This window comes from Haplochromis burtoni, unplaced genomic scaffold, assembly GCF_018398535.1.
Source record: "Haplochromis burtoni strain Fernald_Lab_line unplaced genomic scaffold, NCSU_Asbu1 Contig_339, whole genome shotgun sequence".
Taxonomy (NCBI): domain Eukaryota; kingdom Metazoa; phylum Chordata; class Actinopteri; order Cichliformes; family Cichlidae; genus Haplochromis; species Haplochromis burtoni.
The window spans coordinates 165,565-188,149 of record NW_024582700.1 but is presented as its reverse complement, the minus strand read 5'-3'; positions in this window follow the sequence as shown (position 1 = coordinate 188,149).

Here is a 22,585-nt window from a genome sequence, read left to right as displayed (position 1 = left end):
TAATTGTGCTTAGTTTTCCTTTTCCTTGTGGCGTTATGATTATTTGAGTCAGCTGTTCCCCCAGGTGTTTCCACTTTTCTGTGTGTATTTAGTCTGTGTGTTTTCATTCAGTCTTTATCAGGTCGTCTGTGCTCCTTCCCTCCACACCATGTCAAGTTACAGTTTTTCATGATTCTGTTCAGAGTCATGTTCATGTCACTTTTTCATAGTTAGTCATAGTTTTTCAGTTTTTCCCTCGTTTTCCTTTGTTTTGTATTTCACGTTTCATCAGCCATAATAAACAGCTCACCTTTGTTCAAACTCAGTTCCGTCTCCTTACGTGTCTGCACTTCAGTCCTCCTCACTCCCACACAGTCCGCAGACCGTGACATTGATCTTTTTTGCATTTTAACTTCCATTCTTTTGTTCCTTTCCCCACCCTTGTTATTGTCTTGAATGGGTTTGCCTGTGCCTTTTTATTCCACCCTGGTCTATTTACAGCCTGTGTAAGTACCCTCAGTCTAGAAAGAGGAAGAATTTGAGGCCAAGCGAGATAATTTCAGGTTCAACTTTGTGCTTTCAGCGTTACAACAGTTGTTCATGTCTTATAAAGGATGTACATGACTTTTTTCAAATATATTAATAGCCACTGGGTTTTGAAGGAAATTGAACACTGTTGCTGCCAGTCGGTGGGAGTTGGATATCTTAATCCTCTTTAACTTTTTTACGTGACAAAAATCAATAAAATAACAAGAATCTGTGTGTACACGACCAAAACGATCCTGTGCACGTCTTAATAAACATTAAACGTTAAGCGTTAAGTCTGGGGTGACCCATTAGCTGAATAGGATACCACATGGGTACCAATACCTCCAAGCAGTGAGTCCCCAGTTTGATTACCATGACCTTTATTATATTCCATTCCCTGGCTCGTTCCCCATATTTCCTGTCTATCTACTATGTCTACAAAAGTAAAAATGCATCTACCATCTCTAGCAGTATATCGACATGTTATTTAACATAAAGAAAATGATATTAGTCGACTTATTTTGTTTGTATTCTCAGAGGTAAAATTAGCATTTGGTGATGTTTGAGCATGAATACATAAACCTGCATCTTGTGTCCTTAATCACTGATGTCTGCCAGTAGTTTCTAATATTTTCAGCTCTTTATCCAACTTGGGTTTTTTTTCTTATTCTTCTTTTGTCACGCTTGCACTGGTGACATTTTTAACAGATTGACCTTAAGCCAGAAAGAAGGTGTGTACTTTCAAAATATATACCAAATTAATAACTGGATGGACAGTTTCATTAGAGCTTAATGATGCATAATGAAGGTTAAAGATCAGGATTTGTTTTTAACCTTGCAGATTATAACAAGGCTGTGTGTCTACGGCCATGCTAGTGGCCACAGTAAGCCAAAGTGGTTCTTTCAACGAAATGCTAATTAACAACAATTACAGACTCAGTTTTAAATTTAAAAGTACCCCAATTATACACATGATCAGAATTTTCTATCAGGGTCTGCTAAAATAGGCTTAAACATGCCCCTAGAGGACTGACGGCATTACTGTTATCACAATGTGCTTTGAGTTTTTTTTTCTTTTTCTTTGTGTGTGATACAGCATCAAGTTGAAGCCAAAATAAATGATTTTCTACAACAGAAAGGATTGATGTTGAATTTTCTATATTTCTTTGACCCAGACCCAAAACCCAAGAAGTCTCCATGAACCTCAAAATATAATAATCATCATGATGAACAGGTAATAACATGCACCTGTTAAGGTCAAAGTTCATATATCAAGGAAGAGATTGCATAGAAATCTGACCTGCATGAAGGTCAGATTTATATGATGTTGTCAACAAAACACCAGAATGATGTTTTGCTAATAAACAACACAAACAAAAGCCAGTGATTCTAGAGTAATGTCTACAACACCCTCAAACGTCTTTTAGCTTAAAGGTTCAGCAAACCAGTGTCAGAGAATGATGAATTATGCAAAATGCCTGGAGGTATTACTTCTGCCAAGTGCCGCAGTGCTAAACTATGAGCACAAGGGTCTGCTTACTCCAAGAATGTAACATCTATTAATGTTTTGGGTGAAAAAACAATTGAGAAGAAATCATTTTCTTTGTGTTGTTGTTCCTTCATCTGCAGGAAGAGTTTCAAAGAAGATCCAGTTGTGGCTTTGTTACAGTGTCGAGAGATGAAAATTTGATGGGCAAAAAAATTAAAAGCAATCTGGAACTACATTAATTCTTCGTCCGTGTCTCGAGTTCCTGGTGATGTAAATCTCAGCTTGTGTCAGTCTGTGCACTGCAGGGAAAACTATTTTACTGCTCTCGAATCAAACACCACCACTGCAAATCACTGCCTGAACAACCTGTCAGGCTGCCTGGCCACAAAAAAAACACCACCGCCTACAGACACTCCAAAAATCATGGGGAGAGTTTATGCACTATTTGGAACGTTACATAACCTCCATGTGCGTCTATACAAAAGGCAGTAAAGGGCAGCATTAAGAGGTAGGTCACCCACGTTTGGTAGCACTGCCATCACTGTAGTTATGCATGTGAAAAACACCTTCATGAAGTGTAAATATGCAACCCTATGATTTGCTTAGATAAAAGTAAGCATACATCCTTATTATGGTATGTGAAAACTCCATTCATGATACAACATGTCCCAGTAAACCCTCACCACCAACAGTTAAGTGGTATTAGTCAGGGCCAAGGGTGCATATTGATACTGTAACACTCTAGTTACTAAAGAAACCTTATCTCAAGATTTAATTTACCAAAACTTGATGTAAAAGCGCAAAATGATTTAGACCAGAAGGTTTGGCTACGTACAGAAGAAATAAAATGAATGAGACGCAGACAGTAACGTAATATCTTACCTGGGTGCACCCTACAAAATATACAAATCAGGTTTCAGTTCAAAATAAAACACAGCTTCAACTGCAAAATTCCAGATGGCAAAATTAATTTGACATTGCATAGCCCTTGTTAGCTGCAACAAAACCTTAATTTGGAGGAACAGGTCCAGCTTGCCCACACCAAGTCTACTTCCTATGTGTGGAAATGTGTAGAGTCTGTAAAAGTCCTTAAAATGTTAAAGTAAAACGACCAGGGGAATGTGTGTGTGTGTGTGTGTGTGTGTGTGTGTGTGTGTGTGTGTGTGTGTGTGTGAGTGAGAGTGTGAGTGAGTGAGTGAGTGAGTGAGTGTGTGTGAGTGAGAGTGTGTGTGTGTGTGATGTGTGTGTGTGTGTGTGTGTGTGTGCGTGTCTGTGGTGAGTGTGTGTGAGTGTGTGTGTGTGTGTGTGTGTGTGTGTGTGTGTGTGTGTGTGTGTGAGTGTGTGAGTGAGTGTGTGAGGTGTGTATGTGTGTGTCTGTGTGTGTGTGTGTGTGTGTGTGTGTGTGTGAGTGTGTGAGTGAAAGGGGACAGCAAGTTCGAAATGGGGGTGGAAGGGATTTCCATCGCAGCTGGTCAACCACACTCTGCTGTGCAGCAAGGGAAGAACTCAACACATCTGTCAACGGCATTGGCTCGCCATCAATATCAGATCCATCGAATGCATCGGAAAAAAAACCCTGACCTGTCAACGACAGTGTCATAGGACACACCGAGTTTCCAAATAATTACACTTCACAATTTGTTAGTACATAAAAGTACTGCTTGCAACATTAACAATGTTTACAATTGAAGATAAACTAGTGAGATATGTAATAAACCTGGCATTGGTTTTAAATGCTTTTTCAGTCATCTCTCAATAGTTTAAATATTTACAATTTCAATCACAGTCTGAATAGGAAATACAACTGTAGGGCATGGCCTCAAGCTTTTTCAGCACAATAAAGTATAGCTTTCTAGAAAACACTGTAAACTATACTCATAAAAAGTATAAATAAACAATGAACAGGTAAAATAATTCGCCCACCAATCTCAAGCCCAGACTTTCTACCACCAAAAATGCAGAGAGAACCATAACAAGTTAATAGTTTTGAACTTAATGCATCATTTTAGCAGCATACACTCAGAAACCATTTTTAGCATTAGCAGCAAGTGCTAACTCTTTATTCTGTACTGTTTTTGTACCTTTTTCTGTGAATTCCGGCCTCCTTTTTTCCTGCTAGCGTGTTCAGAGCTAATGTGGCAGCCGTGAGAAAAGCAGAAGACCTAGGCAGTATCCCAATTCAGGGTCTGCAGCCTTAAAGTACGCATTTCAAGGCCGATTACGTCACAGCGGCGCGCCGAAGGCTGTCCCAATTCAAAGGCTGCTCGAAATGCGGCCCTGAAATGCGTCCTTCATTTCCCTGAATTTTAAGGCTGTGGCAGTGTAGACTTCGTGGCCCAACATATCCCAGAATGCATAGCGCGGCGATGGGTGTGGATAAATTTGCAGAAAAAAACGGCGGATGAGGGGCGGCCGAAGAGTAAACTTTAAGTACTGAATATTATGTCACTTATTTATGTGCAAATGTTTAATAACGAAGAACATTAAACATTACTGTTGGCCACATGTCGGCAAAGTTATGTGACATTAGTGACGTTTGTACTAACTTGGTTTTAAAGCCTTTACTTTAAAATATACGCCGTTCAATAGCTGAGCTTAATCTTACAGAGAATGATCAAAGCTCATGTAGAAACAAACAAACAAATGAACAAAAGATTTTCTCCTTCATTTCTGTCAAACAAAGCTGTATGACACGTTTCCAGTGGTTAGTATCATGGTTGCTAGGCAACCTGGGCAGCGCAACGGAGGCTTTTTTTTTTTTTACTTTATTGACAAACAACAGTATCAGCGCAACGGAGGCTAGACCGTCCCATTACACAAGCCTCGCACTTCCGGCCTTAGCGGTCTTTGAGTACGCGGCCCTTGAGGATCGTTGAGGCTGCGTACTTTAAGGCTGCAGACCCTGAATTGGGACACAGCCCTGTGCTCTCTCAGACGGAAATGGCGGGCCGGACAATACGCCATTTTGCAGGAGCTCATTGGCTAAGAGCAATGCATGTGTGCTTCAGAATAGTTAACCCTTTAACTGCTGAATATGTGGTGTATTCACCAAACCAAGTATGTTTGTTAAAATTAACCATTCCTTCCATATTTTGAGGATTTGGCACATTTTATCAAAGCCACATTTGAATACGAACGGCGTCGCTGACACCGCTCCTCACGTGTTAACCTCTTCGACATGTCAATGGCTGTGAACAAAGAGAAACTTGTAAATAACTCATGAAAGAATAAAGTTACGTTGAAACCAAGCACACCATTGTTTTTCTTGTGACATTACCAATAAGTTTGATGTGTCACATGGCCCTCTTCCTATTGAAAAAACAAAAGTTGTATCCAAGATGGCCGACTTCTAAATGGCCACCATGGTCACCACCCATCTTGAGGAGTTTGCCCCCTCACATATACTAATGTGCCACAAACAGGACTTTAATATCACCAACCATTACCATTTTATTACGGTGTATCCATATAAATGGCCCACCCTGTAGTACAATTTTGAAAATCCTATGTTGCCACATTCTCGAGTCATTGTGTTTACAAAGTTGGGTGTCCATGCCCATCAGCCCTTCACAACTGAGGGGTAAAAAAGGTTATCTATAATCACGACATTAAAAGTTTACATGTTATTCCATCCACTGTGTTCCACATATCCAATTCAGGGTGACAGTGGTGCTTCACATCTATGACATGTATGTCTTTGAACTATGCGAGAAGATCGGAGTACCCACAGGGAACCCACACAGGCACAGGCCAGGCAGTGGATGTGAACCCACAGCCTTCTTATTTTGAGGCAACAGTGCCAAATATCTCAAAGCCGCGCCATCTGGTGACACTGCACTTGCTACTCTGTCACATAAAAACTAAAGCAAAGAGAGAAGAAGAAGAATGCCACAGGGAAGGAATGAAAGAGACAAAGGAAGCGGACACCCGGGAGAGCAGAGAGGTGTTAGGAGCATGTAGTGGCTGATGAAGGTGATCAGACGAGATGAAGATGACGCTGAATAGACTGTTGACTTTGTAATTTATTCACACAGTAAATAAATCATGTTCACAATCTGCCTAACATTTCATCATGTACTAAGTTATAGATGACTATGGTATGTAAGCTTTCCAGTGTGGTTACATGGCTTTTGTAACACGATGTCATGTTCCCTCGTGTTCCCTCAGATTCTGACCTGCCTTCTTTCTGAACTCCTGTACTCTTCTCATCACATGCATGTGCATATGTGCACGAGTATTGACTCTGCTTACCCATCCCACAAGTAGGCGTGGCTTCCCCGGTTTCCAACGTTACACCTGATGCTCATCTACCATCTCTAGCATCTCCATTTATTGCTGGATTGAGCTACTCGGTGTGGTAGAGCAATTTAGGCCTCTTAGTTTTATACCTTGCTTTCTAATATGTCATCCACACCCTGAGTGCCGAGTGAACAATTCCCAAAGTGCTGTTTGAATAACGACTTCAGTAACATTCTGAAAATCTGCAAATTCTTTTTTTTTTTTTTTTTTTTTTTGGCCTGTCCCGTTTGGCTCTTTTGCCACCCTCTAGCAGATTATTACATGAAGGAACCTTTTAAAAAAAAAAAAAAAAAAAAAAAAAGCTCGTCCATGCTCACAGGTGTACACACGGGTGGTCACACCCACAAACTACACCCTTTTTGGCTCCTACCTCAAAGCACACTGTGTTCTGTTGATCTTATGTGCTGCACAATAATGTTTAACATTTAGTATTTACTGTCATATTCCCATATATCATTGTGATGTTGTTTATTCTATTACTCTTGTTCTCTTCTGCTTGCTTTCTTTTTTCTTTCTCAGCAGGTGATCCAGGTGATTGATATATGCATTTTTTTTTCCTCTGCCCGTTTTGTTGGTTTTTGTCTTTTGCCCTTCTCCCCCGTCCCTCTTCTCAGCTGTTTCTCTTTCCCTCTTTCTTTCTCCCCTTCTTTCCCCCAGTCAAGTCTGTCCCGTATTCAGTAAGTGAAAATAAAATAAACAATAAAAGGTGAATCAAATGGACCATTACGGCAAGGCTGGGATGGTAAGTTTGGTAAAGTAAAATCCGTTGGGTATCTTTCTTTGCCTTTAGAAAATCTGCAAATTCTTACCAGTCTTAATTAAAGTCACAACCTTTTTTCCAGCCTGTTCAACTTTTCAGGCTTTCGCAGTAGCCATGGCACAGGCCTGAGCATAATTAGTATGCTCCGGTACTTCTTTACCACAGCACTACACCTCGGGGGTTAAGAAACGATTGTGGTTTGGGTTAAAATATAGTCCTTCAGACCGGCAGCAGTTGTGCTGAAGAATGCCAAGTAGGTAATGAGAGTTCCCTCTAAGGTAATCACATGGTGCATCACACACAGTCGCCAAAAGACACCTCCTGTGCAAATGATACACACCAGTAGCTCTGAGGAAAACAGGATTATTTTATTACCCTCGCAATGAGAAAGGTCTGTTCTCACCTTAATGCCCTGGACTTTAACCTCACTTCTCACAGGACAGGGAAATACACTGACTTTCATTTATACACACAGAAACAAGCAGAGTGAAGACAATAAGAAGATTACGGTGGCTCATTTTCCATCTTAACTCAAGGGGAAGATTACAAGAGTCCCACAACAAATTAGCTGAAATGAATGGTTCATTATCGGTGTGAAACATGGCGGTGGAGGGATGCGATCACTCTGGCCGCTCTTGGTTGGGTTGATTAATCATGTAATCACAGAGATGAGTTTGGATGGCTGTGCACACCACAGTGACACGGAGCATAGTTTCTGATCTGAATGCTTTTTGTTTGGTTTTTTTACTGCTCCATCCAGGAGATTCATTTTTAATGATTTGTTTATTCCTTACTGTAAATAGCAAAAAACAAATTGGATGCCCCCCCACAAAAAAAAGGGGGAAAAAATCCCCCACTGATACATTTTTCCATCCCTGCAAGGCTGTCAGCTGTCTTCATCTGCTTCTTCCTGTCTCCATGTCTCCCTTTCTCGGTGTCTCATCTCTCCCAGGTGTTTATTTACAACACAAAGACGGCGCTTTAATGATGCCTCAGGGTTGTCAATATAATCAGAGAGTGATCCTCTTCATCTACACAAGCTGTCAGAAAACAAAGGCCTACAAGTTACAGTTACAGCGCCTGCAACATGAACTGGCACCCACGCCGAAGCTCTCTTTCCACCGCGTTACTGGGACAAAGATGCGAACAAAAGCTCTGTCAACACAGTCTGACATTGTCTTTGGATGGATCCCTCTGTGTGCAGGGTGTTTACATCTACTAACAGCCGTCGCTTTAAAAAAAAAAAGCCTCTCCATAGCAGCCCTAATGATTGCGGCTGCTGACAGATTTCGATGCATTGTGGGAAAACGGCTCGGAAAGATCAGCAGTCTTTGTAGTAAAAATAGATACCTTATCCTTCCTATTTCAGTTTTTCTTTTTTTTTATTGGTGAATAATTAAAGCAGCGAGTTTGACAGCGTGCACGCACACGCGGGCATGTTTGTGTGTAATTACTGGCATTTGCGTAGCAGAGCATCTCTTATTACAGAGAAGAAGCTTGCAGAGAGGACAAGGTCAAGTCTCAGTTTATTATCGTTTGCTATAAGGGGACGGTGCATGAGGCACTGCAGCAGTGCTCAAATTATGAAAATATCTTTGGCTCTTTTGCAGGAGAGTAAAAAGAAAGCGGGAGCTGTTTCATTTCAAACTCAACTGTCACAGACAAACATACTTTGAGATGTATTTGCTCGCTCTGTACTCCAGTCAGAAAACTCTTGTACATAACTTTCAATTTTTCAAACAGGAAAAGCGGAAACAGCACCTTTTATCTGGGGTAGCATCTCCTACTCGTGTCAGAAATGTGGGAGGTCTCATTCTGCTATTAAGTTTTATTTTATATATATTATATAAGTTATAACCTCAGCAGCCAAAAACAGCGCCACATACTTGCAATAGGCACAAAAGGCCTGACGTCAAAAGCTATTTTGAAAATGTTAAAATGTCATGATAATTTGGAAGGTGATTTCTTTTCTTCATAAGTCATCCATGTGGATACGGTTAATGTTTAAAATGAGAGACGTGTCATGTTGATCTAAAAAGTACACAGTGTTTGGTACAGCAGAGTATACTCAGGAGCTTGTGCTATAGTTTTGGAGACAGAAATTCTCGTGCACTCAAAAAAAATGAACAAGAAGCAATAATTTAGAGTAAAGTGCAAGTAAAATGTATAAAATCAAAGGTTTTTTGTTTGTTTGTTTTGGGTTTTTAACTACACATTAAGGAAAATGTGCTTGGACATTGTTGGTGTACTGAATACATACCAAGTCAGTGTTTTAGGAAAAAAAACCTCTGAGTGTATTTCCTTAAGCCTTGATTTTACTTTCCACATCCACAGATCTGCCATGTGGGTGTCTGTCTGCCTGCCTGTTTTTTCTTATTTTAACTTCACAGGCAGGAATTTACATCACAATGAAAATCTATGCATGCAGCACAGTTACAAAGTAACAAGAATAATCACTCTGGGACTCTGAATCTAGTTAGCACTTAGCACCTGTATGGTTTACAGGTTCAGCTTGCAAACCAAACAAATTCAAATACTCTGGGAATACTACAAACAAGAGGGCTCACCTCATGCTTGCAAAGTTTGAAAAATAATTCCTCTGATTTATAAAGTAAAACTGATTGCCAGCATGTTCCCATCACGAGTCTGTCGATGAGCACAACTCAAATGAACACAACTCAACTTACTGCTAGCTGGATGTATTCTGGTTGCATTCCTATAGAGCAGGAAAGTTGCCGAGCACAAACGTAATAGGTAAATGTGAATTTCTGTCTATGTAGACAGCAATAGACATGTGATTTTCGATGATTTATCACATTCAACTCCCATATTATTGACCCCATTCAATATCAGATATCAGACTGACTCCGTCTTGTGGTAATATTTACTGCAGGTTTTAGTGTCGTTGTTGGTTTGGTGACCGTTTTTGTAATGAGATCCTTTTACTGCATGCTCAGCATTTTCCGAAATATTTTTTAAAAAATGTAAATATTGTATTGCTAGGCAGGTATTGTGTCTATACAGTCACACAGCCTTTAATAACTAGTGAAATTGCAGAAACCATAAGCACTGAAGCAGTACTCAAGGTTTAGAGTGCAGTGTTAGATTTAAGACCTGAGTCGCAGCTGAATCCTTTGAATTGTCAACACATAGAAAATCTGATAACTGGAACAATGTCACAACATCTGCTGACGAATGATGTTGTAAATGTAAGGAATATAAGTCCTGTCTGTCAACTTCTCCATGACATTTCCAAAGAATTATTCCTGAATTTTTGTTAGCTTCCTGTGTAATATCTCTTACTTTTGGGTGACACTCTGGCACTCTGTGGTATTTTTAACAGTGTCAGTTACCCCCTGATTAATAATAAATAATAATAAAATTTTATTTATATAGCACCTTTCAAGATAAAATCACAAAGTGCTTTACAGAGGCAGAAAACAGACATTAAAATCTAAAACAAAACAAAATCAACCAAAAGCGAGTTTAAACAAACAGGTTTTTAACTGCTTTTTAAAAGACATGACTGAGTCCACAGATCTCAAACTCAAAGGGAGTGAGTTCCAGAGTCTGGGAGCCACTGATACAAACGCTCTGTCACCTTTTGTTTTTAACCTTGTATGTGGGACAGCCTGGTCACAAGACCTTAGGGACTTGCTGGGGTGATAGGAAAGAAGAAGATCACTTAAGTAAGTTGGAGCTACACCGTGCAGGGCCCTATAAGTCATGATTATGATCTTAAATTGCGCCCTGAACTTGACAGGGAGCCAGTGCAGTTGAATCAGCAGGGGAGTGGCATGGGAGTATTTGTGATGCTTTGTCAGAAGCCTGGCAGCAGCATTCTGAACACCCTGCAGTCGTTCCAGGGAGGCATTACTTAAGCAAGTAAACAAGGAATTACAATAATCTAAGCGAGATGAAACAAAAGCATGAATAATCATTTCCAATTCGGAACGTGACACAATGGGATTCAGCTTAGCGATATTTCTTAAATGGTAAAAACAAGAGCAAACCAAAGATTTAACATGTGTGTCCAGCGTCAGAGCTGGATCAAATGTAACACCAAGGTTCCTAATGGATGATTTAATATATGAGGCAAGAGGGCCTAGATTTTTAACCACGAAGGGAACAAATTTCTCAGGAGCAAAGACAATGACTTTCGTTTTATCAGCATTTAGTTGAAGGTAATTACCAGCCAGCAAATCTCTAACGGAATCTAAGCAGGACTGCAAGATTTGGAGCTTAGAAACCTCAAGTGGCCTAAAAGAGATATATAGCTGAATATCATCTGCATAACAATGATATGAAATATCAGAGAAAGAGCTGAGAAGTTGCAGAAGAGGGAGTAAATACAACAAAAACAATAATGGTCCCAAGACAGAGCCCTGAGGCACCCCATAGACAAGAGAGCTGACGGAGGATCTGAACTTAGAGGTAGCCACAAAGAAAGATCGATTTGACAAGTAGGATTTAAACCATTCCAATGCGGTACCCAATACACCCACCCAGTAGTTTAATCTATCTAACAAAATAAGATGATCAACAGTGTCAAAAGCAGAGGTCAGATCCAGCAACATCAAAACAGTGCACTCTCCAGCATCACAATTCATCAAAATATCATTAGACACTCTAAGAAGTGCAGTTTCGGTAGAGTGAGTCTTACGAAAGCCAGATTGAAATTTATCAAGAACATTGTGTTCATCTAGAAAATCCATGAGTTGCTTGGCCACAACCTTTTCTAAAATCTTGGCAATAAAAGGCAATTTTGAGATGGGTCTGTAACTGGAAAGCAAAGAAGGATCAAGTTTAGGCTTTTTTAAAAGTGGGTGAATGACAGCACTTTTACAGTAAACGGGGACCTGACCAGAGAGTAGAGATGCATTAATAATTTTAAGAACACTAGGACCAATAGACTCAAAAACATTTTTAAGTAAAGACCCAGAAAAACTATCAAGGGGGCAAGATTACTGTTATGCACATCAGCCTTTTCACACATCCTGACGAAGAGTAAATTGTGACCAATCTGCAGCGCTCAATCTGCAACACTGGTCTTTATGCAAGGCTGATGAGCTTTGTAGGACCCCATACCATTAATTTGACAGGTGCATCTGTAGGCCATCATTATAAGACTATATTGTGCTCCGCTTAGCCTTCAGGATCCCTCTACATTAACGTGCTGGGGCGACCGTGGCTCAGGGGTTTGGGAAGCGCATCTGTAACCAGAAGGTCGCCGGTTTGATCCCCGGGCTCTCTGTCTTGGTCGTTGTGTCCTTGGGCAAGACACTTTACCCTCCCACCTACTGGTGTTGGCCAGAGGGGCCGATGGCGCGATATGGCAGCCTCGCTTCTGTCAGTCTGCCCCAGGGCAGCTGTGGCTACAACTGTAGCTTGCCTCCACCAGTGTGTGAATGTGAGAGTGAATGAATAGTGGCATTGTAAATTGCTTTGGGTGCCTTGAAAAGCGCTATATAAATCCAATCCATTATTATTGAAGAATCCAGATGATTTTTTTTTTTGTTATATTTATTCGTGCCATTTCGTGGGCAAACCAATCGTAGCTTTTTTTTTTCTTATCACAAACATTGTTTTTACAAGAGGATACACATAACAGCGCTTCTCCATTAGTACCTACTCGGCTCAGATCATTTTCTAGGATTTTCCATTCGATGGTCGTACCTAGAAGCAGGTACTTTTTTTTCATTTTTAAAACCAGGCAAAGAAGAAAATTACCACACAAAAAGCAACACTATGGTCCCCAAGTCTGACATAAAGCCATAAAGCCATACACTAAGCAGCAGACACAACATCTTCTCAATGTCCTCCATTGTTGTCTTGTGCTTGTGCATTCCGACCTCACGTACATTAGCTGGCACTCAGTTGTAATGGAAGACAACCAAAACTGAACTGAGTCGAGTCGAGTCGAGCCAAGTAAGTACTCGTGGAAAAGCCATATAAGTGTTTATACTAAGTTGGCCTGTCCCTGTAGCGCTCTGAAGGTTAAAACTAGAATTTTATAAACGAACCTAAATCTGACTGGTAGCCAGTGTAGCGACTTTAAAACAGTAGTCTCACTGCAGAGTTTTGAACAACCTGGAGACGAGCTAGGCCTTTCTTGTTTAGATAGGTAAACAGACAGTTTTGAGATGTTCCTCAAATGAAAAAAGCAGGTTCTTATTATCAACTTTAAGTTTCGCTTCAAAGAAAAGGCTTCATCAAAAATAACACCGAGATTTCTGAGGTTACGCTTTTGTGAGGAACCTAAATAACCCAGTCGCTTCTTAAATACTTGTTGATACAATTATAATTTCTGTCAGCTGATATTCACCGGTGAGAATCTTTGAAATTTATTAACGACATTAAAGACATTTTATGGTGATATCTCTAACATGTATTTGCAAACAATACTAGCAATACTCAAAATGTGGGCTTCTTCACAGATCTCTGACGAGAAAACAGGAAGAATATCATGGTCTGGGTGAGTCACAGTAATTTTCCACAGTGCCTGCTCTCCTCCTTGATGACTCCTCCTCAGGATTACCACCTGAGACTAATCAAGCCGGCTGTATTTCAGACCAGCATTCACAACCAGCCTTCGCCAGATCATCTGCTAACCTACGTTAGTGTGCGGCTTCATGTCCCTCACGTTACTCGTGGTTCTTGTACTTACCTCTGCTCTCTTGTCTTCTAAGTGGTTCCTTGGAAATTCATTCATCATCGCAATAATCTCACTCACCTGGACGCTGGTCTCCTCTCGCTTCTCTGGAGCCGGTAACCTCTCAGTCTGTTCTTTCCAGTCTCACCTGCCTGCTTCCCTGCCTTCTCTGACTGAAATCTCGGATCATTTCTCCACTGGACTCACCCAGGTCTCGTTTCCACGCTTCTTCCCCCTCCTGCATAACTCCACCTGCGCACAAGTAAGGCTGTTTCATACTACTACTGAGGATCTACCTTGTCATTTCCGCCAGCCAAGTCTGACTCACCTCTCCCTTTGTTTCAGTGTCTCTCCACCACCAGCTCTTGTACCACTGTTCCCCTGAGCTTTGGCTGTCACAATTATCTCATAGATCATGTTCACAGCATCAAACTCACCTAGTCTGACATTTCATAGTCCACGCTCATGTCTCATTCCTTGCTTTAACAATTGTAAACCTTGTTGTCACTGTAAATAAAGTTCTCGTTCACAATGTCGGGGCGATCGTGGCTCAAGAGTTGGGAGTCGCCTTGTAATTGGAAGGTTGCCGGTTCGAGCCCCGGCTTGGACAGTCTCGGTCGTTGTGTCCTTGGGCAAGACACTTCACCCGTTGCCTACTGGTGGTGGTCAGAGGGCCCGGTGGCGCCAGTGTCCGGCAGCCTCGCCTCTGTCAGTGCGCCCCAGGGTGGCTGTGGCTACAATGTAGCTGCCATCACCAGTGTGTGAATGGTGGATGACTGAATGTGTAAAGTGATTTGGGGTCCTTAGGGACTAGTAAAACACTATACAAATACAGGCCATTTACATCATTTTGAGTCTGCTTTTGGTTCCACCTCACATTCTGACTTCAGCCCTGACAAAAATATAAACGACTATTTAAAATAAACCCCATGAATGAGGCCAGTGGTTAAAGTTTTGCAAATTGTTATATCAAGTTATTAAATAGTTAAGCAAGGAAATCAATTCAAACATTTTGAAAACTGAGCCGTGCAGTTTTGTTGCATCTCTCATGTTATTCTTAATCTCCTCATTATTTAGCAGGCTAGAGGCAGCGGTGTGCATCCACTTTAATCTCACGTGTGATAATGACAATATTGTTTTATTCCAGGGCTTACTTTGCATACTCTAAGACAAATCAACACCTACAGCAAAAGGTACATACACCATTTTACCCAGGATTCATCACACGCATACGCTTCGTCGAACAAGGTTTTTGAATTTGCACTCTTTCCTGGCTGAATACTTTTTGCTTCTCTCAGCTCAGATTTGATTTCAAAATCCTAGCATTTTCAAAAGAGGTGTAGCGAGCACTGTGAGTGAGGCTCCTTTCCACAACTACAAAAAGAAGTGCAGGCTGGAGAGCACTGATTAAAGACTGTCTACACCAGAAAAGTATTTAAACTTGCTTCTATATGGTGCACATATAATACAACAAAAAAATAAAATATGTAAATTTTTCATCAAAAATAAAGAAAAAATGGCATATGTTAAGGTTTGCTAGTAATCGGTACTGCTGAGTGTTTCAAAGTAAAGTAAGCTATTGTACTGACATTAGATTTGACCTTAATAAAATGTGTATATATTGATATACTCTAGTTATCATATTATGGTTCCATATTAAATAATTATGTTGTCATTTGCATTATATGGGATTTTCAATTGTCTATATCAGCGGTCTCCAACTTTTTTGCGCCACGGACCGGTTTATGCCCGACAATATTTTCACGGACCGGCCTTTAAGGTGGCGGATAAATACAACAAAATAAAACTAGTACCGGTACCGAAAAAAAAGAAGATTTATTCATAACACACGTGAAAAGACCCAGGAAAACCGAGTTAACGATAAAAACGATAACAAAATAACGCTGAAAACCGATAAAAACCCTGAAAACTATACATTTCACACCTGAGCCTCAACTCTCGCGGCCCGGTACCAAAGGACTCACGGACCGGTACCGGTCCGAGGCCCGGGGGTTGGGGAGCGCTGGTCTATATGATATAGAGATTGGGGGGGGAATTCCCCTGTGCCTTCCTTGAACACAGCAGGAAACAGAACAATTTATTACTTACAGTATTTTTCGGACCATAAGTTGCACCGGATTATAAGGCGCATTAAGTGAAACAAAACAGTTAGATAAGTCAAACTTTACCAACTCACTCTTCTTGCTTCCTCCACTTCCATACCATTGATTCATTAAAACTAAATTCTCTCGTAGCTGCTCTATTCCCATGTTGTTGCAGTATATTAATGGCTAACCTCCTATTGTGGATGGATTATCTCAGTTGTTCTCCTGACTGGAGTTTGGTCCATTTACAGCATCCTGCCATGCGATTGCATTTGTCCCTAACCATCGGGAACCCTCACGTTAACTTTTATCGAGTGGAAAAAAGTTAGCATTCATTTTCCAGCTTCACTGTGTTTATATTATGCTAACATAGCTGTGTCGTTAGCGATCACGTAGCACATCATTATATACCAGCCAGCCAAACTTCAGTAACACTACAAAAGTCACTGCTGTTTAGTTTTCTGTCTTTATTTATGTTGGAAGTGATAGCAGAGCTGTACGCTTGAATTTTTACAGAAATCTCTCAGTCAAAACATGCAATATATAATGTTTCTAACTCTGTTACATTTAATAAATTCTGTTTTCATGGATGCCTGGATGTTAAACTTAATTGTTACACCTGGTAGGCAACCACACTGATCATTTTATTACAGATGAAAGAATTTAGACAGTTTTTAACTCTGTGATGCTGCAGTGTTCGTTTGACTTTGGGACCTGAAGCAGACAGAGTTTAGGACCCGGATTACTCCGCGAGGCTCCTGACTACGGTAGCTGCAATGCTCAGACAAGTGGTGCAGCCTTAGCTAACCAAAGTTGTACTAAAACATTTTTTGATAGATTTTTGAGCGACGTATACCACATAAAATTGTTTCAAGGTCAGTAAGCACAACCAGAATTCATACATGAGGTGCACCGGATTATAAGGTGCACTGTTGATTTTTGAGAAAATTAAAGGATTTTAAGTGTGCCTTACAGTGCGGAAAATACAGTAAGACTTTTAATTTATAGCACATGAGTACCAGGATGTGAAGGTAAGGAATAAACTCCGCTCAGTCCAGAATCAACAATCCAGTGTGGTGAACATGACATCACAGTTCTGCAAGCACCTGCAAAAGTGGCATGCTTAGCTTTGTTATATGCAGTCTATGATCTCGGCCACTCCGCCTGAGAGTCACACTGCTATCGTCCAATCAAAACCTGCAAGTTCAGACAAATGTGTGGCGGTATGCAATAATTGGAACTAATTGGAAAAGCATTATACATTCAGAATTGCTGTTTATGTCCCACATCTAGACACATCAGCAGCTTGTCATCTGGGCACTCGACATTGTCTAATATTACTGCAAATGAGCTCCTTCCAGCTGTGCGTGAGCAACAAAACTGGGAGAACAGGAGCGAAGAAGTCCAAATCGTGTTTCCGTTGTGCAGCAACTCCAGAAAGTTCACTAATTAGGCACATCTAGGTGGTTAATAAATCAAAAGAAAGCAAAAGGCCCCAGTGTTGGAATTCTCAAATCCCCTATGAATAAATGATGAAATATGAGACAGACAGAGTAATTATTAGCTTTCTTAAACATCGTTTACACACCAAACAGGCTCTACATAATGCATGGCGCTGATTTTAATGGCGCAGATCAAAGGGAATCAAAACCCCACTGGTGCCACAGTTAAACTGACTGCAATTAAATAAATCATAAACAAAGAACAGTCATGAAGCAGTGCAGAAGCCCTCAGAATTTGTTCCCAAAGAAGCACGCCGATAATAAGCGTGTGATCGGGTCCCTGTGGACGGCGATATCAGATTTGTAAATATTATGAAAACTCATTTGCAATAAAGAAATACAATTAGATGGATGGATCATGCCTGCATCGTTATGCTCGTTGCATCCGGACATTATCTGGCCTGAGACAGGCCTGAATTCAATCACAGCCCGGCAGCCATTTTAATGTCAGTCAATCAAGCAAGTAAATTGCTTGTATGGCAATCAGCTCGACCGCCTGCCAGCAAGTGTTGACAGCGCTGCGATTACTCTCCCCGCTCATTCGTTTCTAATGCCTTGCCGCTCTGCTGTTGGGGCGGTCGCAAGAGACGCCAAAGATCAAGTGCGTGTGGTTGCGCGAGCACGCTGGCTCGTGAATCCAAGCTTTCTGAATTCAACACCTTTGACCTGTCGTTCTGCAACAGAGGGGATGCCGATAACGAAATCAAACACCATCACTAATCTGTCTTTTTCTGAACTCTGTGTGTGTGTGCACGTTTGCGTGAGATGACAGTAGAGGGATTTAGGGAACAGTGGGTGGGAGAAATGAGCCAAGTTGGGCACTTTGAGCTGCTCTTCTGTGTGTAGGCACAGCCGCGCATGTATGTGTGTGTGTGTGTGTGTGTGTGTGTGTGTGTGTGTGTGTTGGGCTTCCGATATGAGGACAAGGATTGAGAGCTGATAGGGCTTGAGATTACAACAGAGCTTTCAATTTTCTATTTTCTGAAGGGCCCCACTTGTGCACACACACACAAAAACACATACAGCCACACAACACAACCACACAGATTATTGATCAGTCTTAACAAGCATACAGTAGGAGACGGATCACAACCAAAGACTGGAAAGACAAAACATCTCAAATAAACCAGCAAGGCGTCCCGGATTGGCAGGATTCCTGCTTTCTCATCCAAGGGGCTGACTTAATGTTTTATTTTCCTTGACATGATTCACAAAAAGGGAAAAAAAAAAAAATCACAATGTGTGTGATGAGCCTTTCAACATTCTGCCTCTAAACATCACTATATTTTACAACAGACTGTGACAAACGCTGTGTGACCGGGACAAACAAATCATGCTGGGCTTCAGGGAAAAACATGTTGAACAAATGTGGAGACTCGTATGGATGGTGGATTGACAGAAGAAACAGCAGGGAAATACAGCGGGACCACATGCAGAACATAGCGGTTTTTAAATATTTACTCTCCAGACTTACGAATCATATTACTGAAGCTGGGAGTACATGACATTAATGGATCTCTATGACCTAAAACATTTAGAAACTCCAACCTCTACATTCACTTTTTCGATGCAGTTTTGTGCATCGCATTATATTTTCTTATTTTGCTGACAACAAATGTATTTATTGCTTTTGTTATGTGCTTTGTGCTCCTAAATTTCTGAGAATTTGAAGTTAATGCCACTTGAATTGCATGATCCTTACGTAGCATACACCTTTTCAAGTGAAGCTAATGAGTAATGAGTTGCTGTTGCTTTGGTTTTATTGTTCACATGTCATTAAGAAATGTGGTTGTTGTATTCAGTTTTATATGCTTTAACATAAATTGTCAAAGACCAAAGTCTCCATTAATGCGCCCGACTATCTGAGTGAACTCGCTTTTCCAATGCAGTAGCTCTCAGTGACCAAGGTTGGGAAGGTTACTTTTAAAATGTATTCCACTGCAGATTACAGAATACATGCCCCAAAATGTATTAGATGGCGTATTCTGTTAAGTTACTCAATGTGAGTAATGTATTCTGAATATTTTGGATATTTTGGATACGCTTTTTACAACTGCGTGAATGTACTGTTGCTGTGTGATTTATTACTATTACTGAAGGTTACTCACCACCGAGCTAACATTGTTAGCTGGCATTAGCTGAGGTTATTTCATAGACTGCAGACTGTTAGACTCGATGGATAGCATTAACAGCCTGCTAGCTGCAAATAATCACGTGCAGTTCTTAAAGCAATACCAACTACATTTTTAAATCTTAATATAAAATGAGTAACAGTAGGCTGGACATTAGGTAAGGCTGCACTTTTTGCAGTGGTCTCACATAGGAAACTATTTCTGTATCAGTAATATGTTATTTCATTCTGTCTGCTTTCAGAACTGTATATGATTATTTGCACCTAGCAGGTTGTGATGCAACCTTCAGTAATAGTAATAAATCACACAGCAATAGTTCATCGAAGACACTGAAGTGGCACATAACTTCGGGTAGCTACCACAACTAAAACAAGGTAGTTGCAGTAGGCTAACATTAGTTTTTTAAAAAGAACTTACTTCCAGATGTTTCTTTAGGTTGGAGTCTTTTGATGCTGAGATCAGCTTGGTTACTGATCGTGGACTGATCGTGGACTTCACTACAAACAGAGTTTGCATTGCATGGTCAGATTTCGCCCATGCCTTTCTTCTTTAAATGTGAAGTGGTGTCAGAATTTCCAAGTAATTTCCGAGTAAGAAATGCATTCCTGCTGCCTGTCTTTTCATGCTCCTTTAGCAAAACCAGATGTCATACTGACAAACTCACAAACTAGTGGTATATATTGTTAATACTGTTACTTCATGAAAAAGAAGGCAACAAATCACAGACGCTTGACACTCTGGTATAATCCACAATCATGAACATCGAGACGGCCTACCTGGAGGAGATTAGGAACCTGGAGACCTGGTGCCAGGAGAATAACCTCCTCCTAAACGTCAGCAAGACTAAGGAGCTGATCGTGGACTTCACTACAAAGCAGGCGAGGAATTACAAGCCCCTCATCATCAGTGGCACACCAGTGGAGAGAGTGGACAGTTTCCGATACCTGGGTGTCCACATCACTCAGGACCTGTCATGGTCCTGTCACATCAACACCCTGGTTAAGAAAGCCCGTCAGCATCTCTTCTTCCTCAGAAGACTTAGAGACTTCCATCTGCCACTGAAGGTGCTCAAGAACGTCTACTCCTGCACCATCGAGAGCGTCCTGACGGGAAACATCTGCACCTGGTTTGGGAACAGCACCAAGCAGGACAGACGAGATCTGCAAAGAGTGGTGCGCTCAGCCGAACGGATCATTCAATCAGAGCTCCGTGACCTGCTGTCCATCCACACCAAGCGGTGCAAGGCCAAAGCTAGGAAAACCTCTCCCATCCCAACAATGGACTCTTCTCACTGTTGAGGTCTGGGAAGCGCTTCCGCTCCCTTAAGGCCAAAACAGAGAGAATGAGGAGGAGCTTGTATTTTTGAGGAATAATTTTATTATTGAACAACAACCATGTTCTCAATGAACCCAAAAAACTCATTAATATCAAAGCTGAATGTTTTTGGAAGTAGTTTTTAGTTTGTTTTAGTTTTAGCTATTTTAGGGGGATATCTGTGTGTGCAGGTGACTATTACTGTGCATAATTATTAGGCAACTTAACAAAAAACAAATATATACCCATTTCAATTATTTATTTTTACCAGTGAAACCAATATAACATCTCCACATTCACAAATATACATTTCTGACATTCAAAAACAAAACAAAAACAAATCAGCGACCAATATAGCCACCTTTCTTTGCAAGGACACTCAAAAGCCTGCCATCCATGGATTCTGTCAGTGTTTTGATCTGTTCACCATCAACATTGCGTGCAGCAGCAACCACAGCCTCCCAGACACTGTTCAGAGAGGTGTACTGTTTTCCCTCCTTGTAAATCTCACATTTGATGATGGACCACAGGTTCTCAATGGGGTTCAGATCAGGTGAACAAGGAGGCCATGTCATTAGTTTTTCTTCTTTTATACCCTTTCTTGCCAGCCACGCTGTGGAGTACTTGGACGCGTGTGATGGAGCATTGTCCTGCATGAAAATCATGTTTTTCTTGAAGGATGCAGACTTCTTCCTGTACCACTGCTTGAAGAAGGTGTCTTCCAGAAACTGGCAGTAGGACTGGGAGTTGAGCTTGACTCCATCCTCAACCCGAAAAGGCCCCACAAGCTCATCTTTGATGATACCAGCCCAAACCAGTACTCCACCTCCACCTTGCTGGCGTCTGAGTCGGACTGGAGCTCTCTGCCCTTTACCAATCCAGCCACGGGCCCATCCATCTGGCCCATCAAGACTCACTCTCATTTCATCAGTCCATAAAACCTTAGAAAAACCAGTCTTGAGATATTTCTTGGCCCAGTCTTGACGTTTCAGCTTGTGTGTCTTGTTCAGTGGTGGTCGTCTTTCAGCCTTTCTTACCTTGGCCATGTCTCTGAGTATTGCACACCTTGTGCTTTTGGGCACTCCAGTGATGTTGCAGCTCTGAAATATGGCCAAACTGGTGGCAAGTGGCATCTTGGCAGCTGCACGCTTGACTTTTCTCAGTTCATGGGCAGTTATTTTGCGCCTTGGTTTTTCCACACGCTTCTTGCGACCCTGTTGACTATTTTGAATGAAACGCTTGATTGTTCGATGATCACGCTTCAGAAGCTTTGCAATTTTGAGACTGCTGCATCCCTCTGCAAGATATCTCACTATTTTTGACTTTTCTGAGCCTGTCAAGTCCTTCTTTTGACCCATTTTGCCAAAGGAAAGGACGTTGCCTAATAATTATGCACACCTGATATAGGGTGTTGATGTCATTAGACCACACCCCTTCTCATTACAGAGATGCACATCACCTAATATGCTTAATTGGTAGTAGGCTTTCGAGCCTATACAGCTTGGAGTAAGACAACATGCATGAAGAGGATGATGTGGACAAAATACTCATTTGCCTAATAATTCTGCACTCCCTGTAAGACTGGACTCTCACACACATCACATCACCACAAGCACTCTGGTTTTTCTTCATGCACACTTCCTATAATTTATAATCTTTTTCTGCTATTTGCACATTTTAAAATCTGTAAATTTTGTAATAACCTGTAAATTGTAAATACTGTAAAACTATTGTCATTTAATGGTCGGGCATTGCATTGCAGAGCTACAAGCATTTCACCTCATGTCATACTGTGTATGGTTGTGTGTGTGACAAATAAAATTTG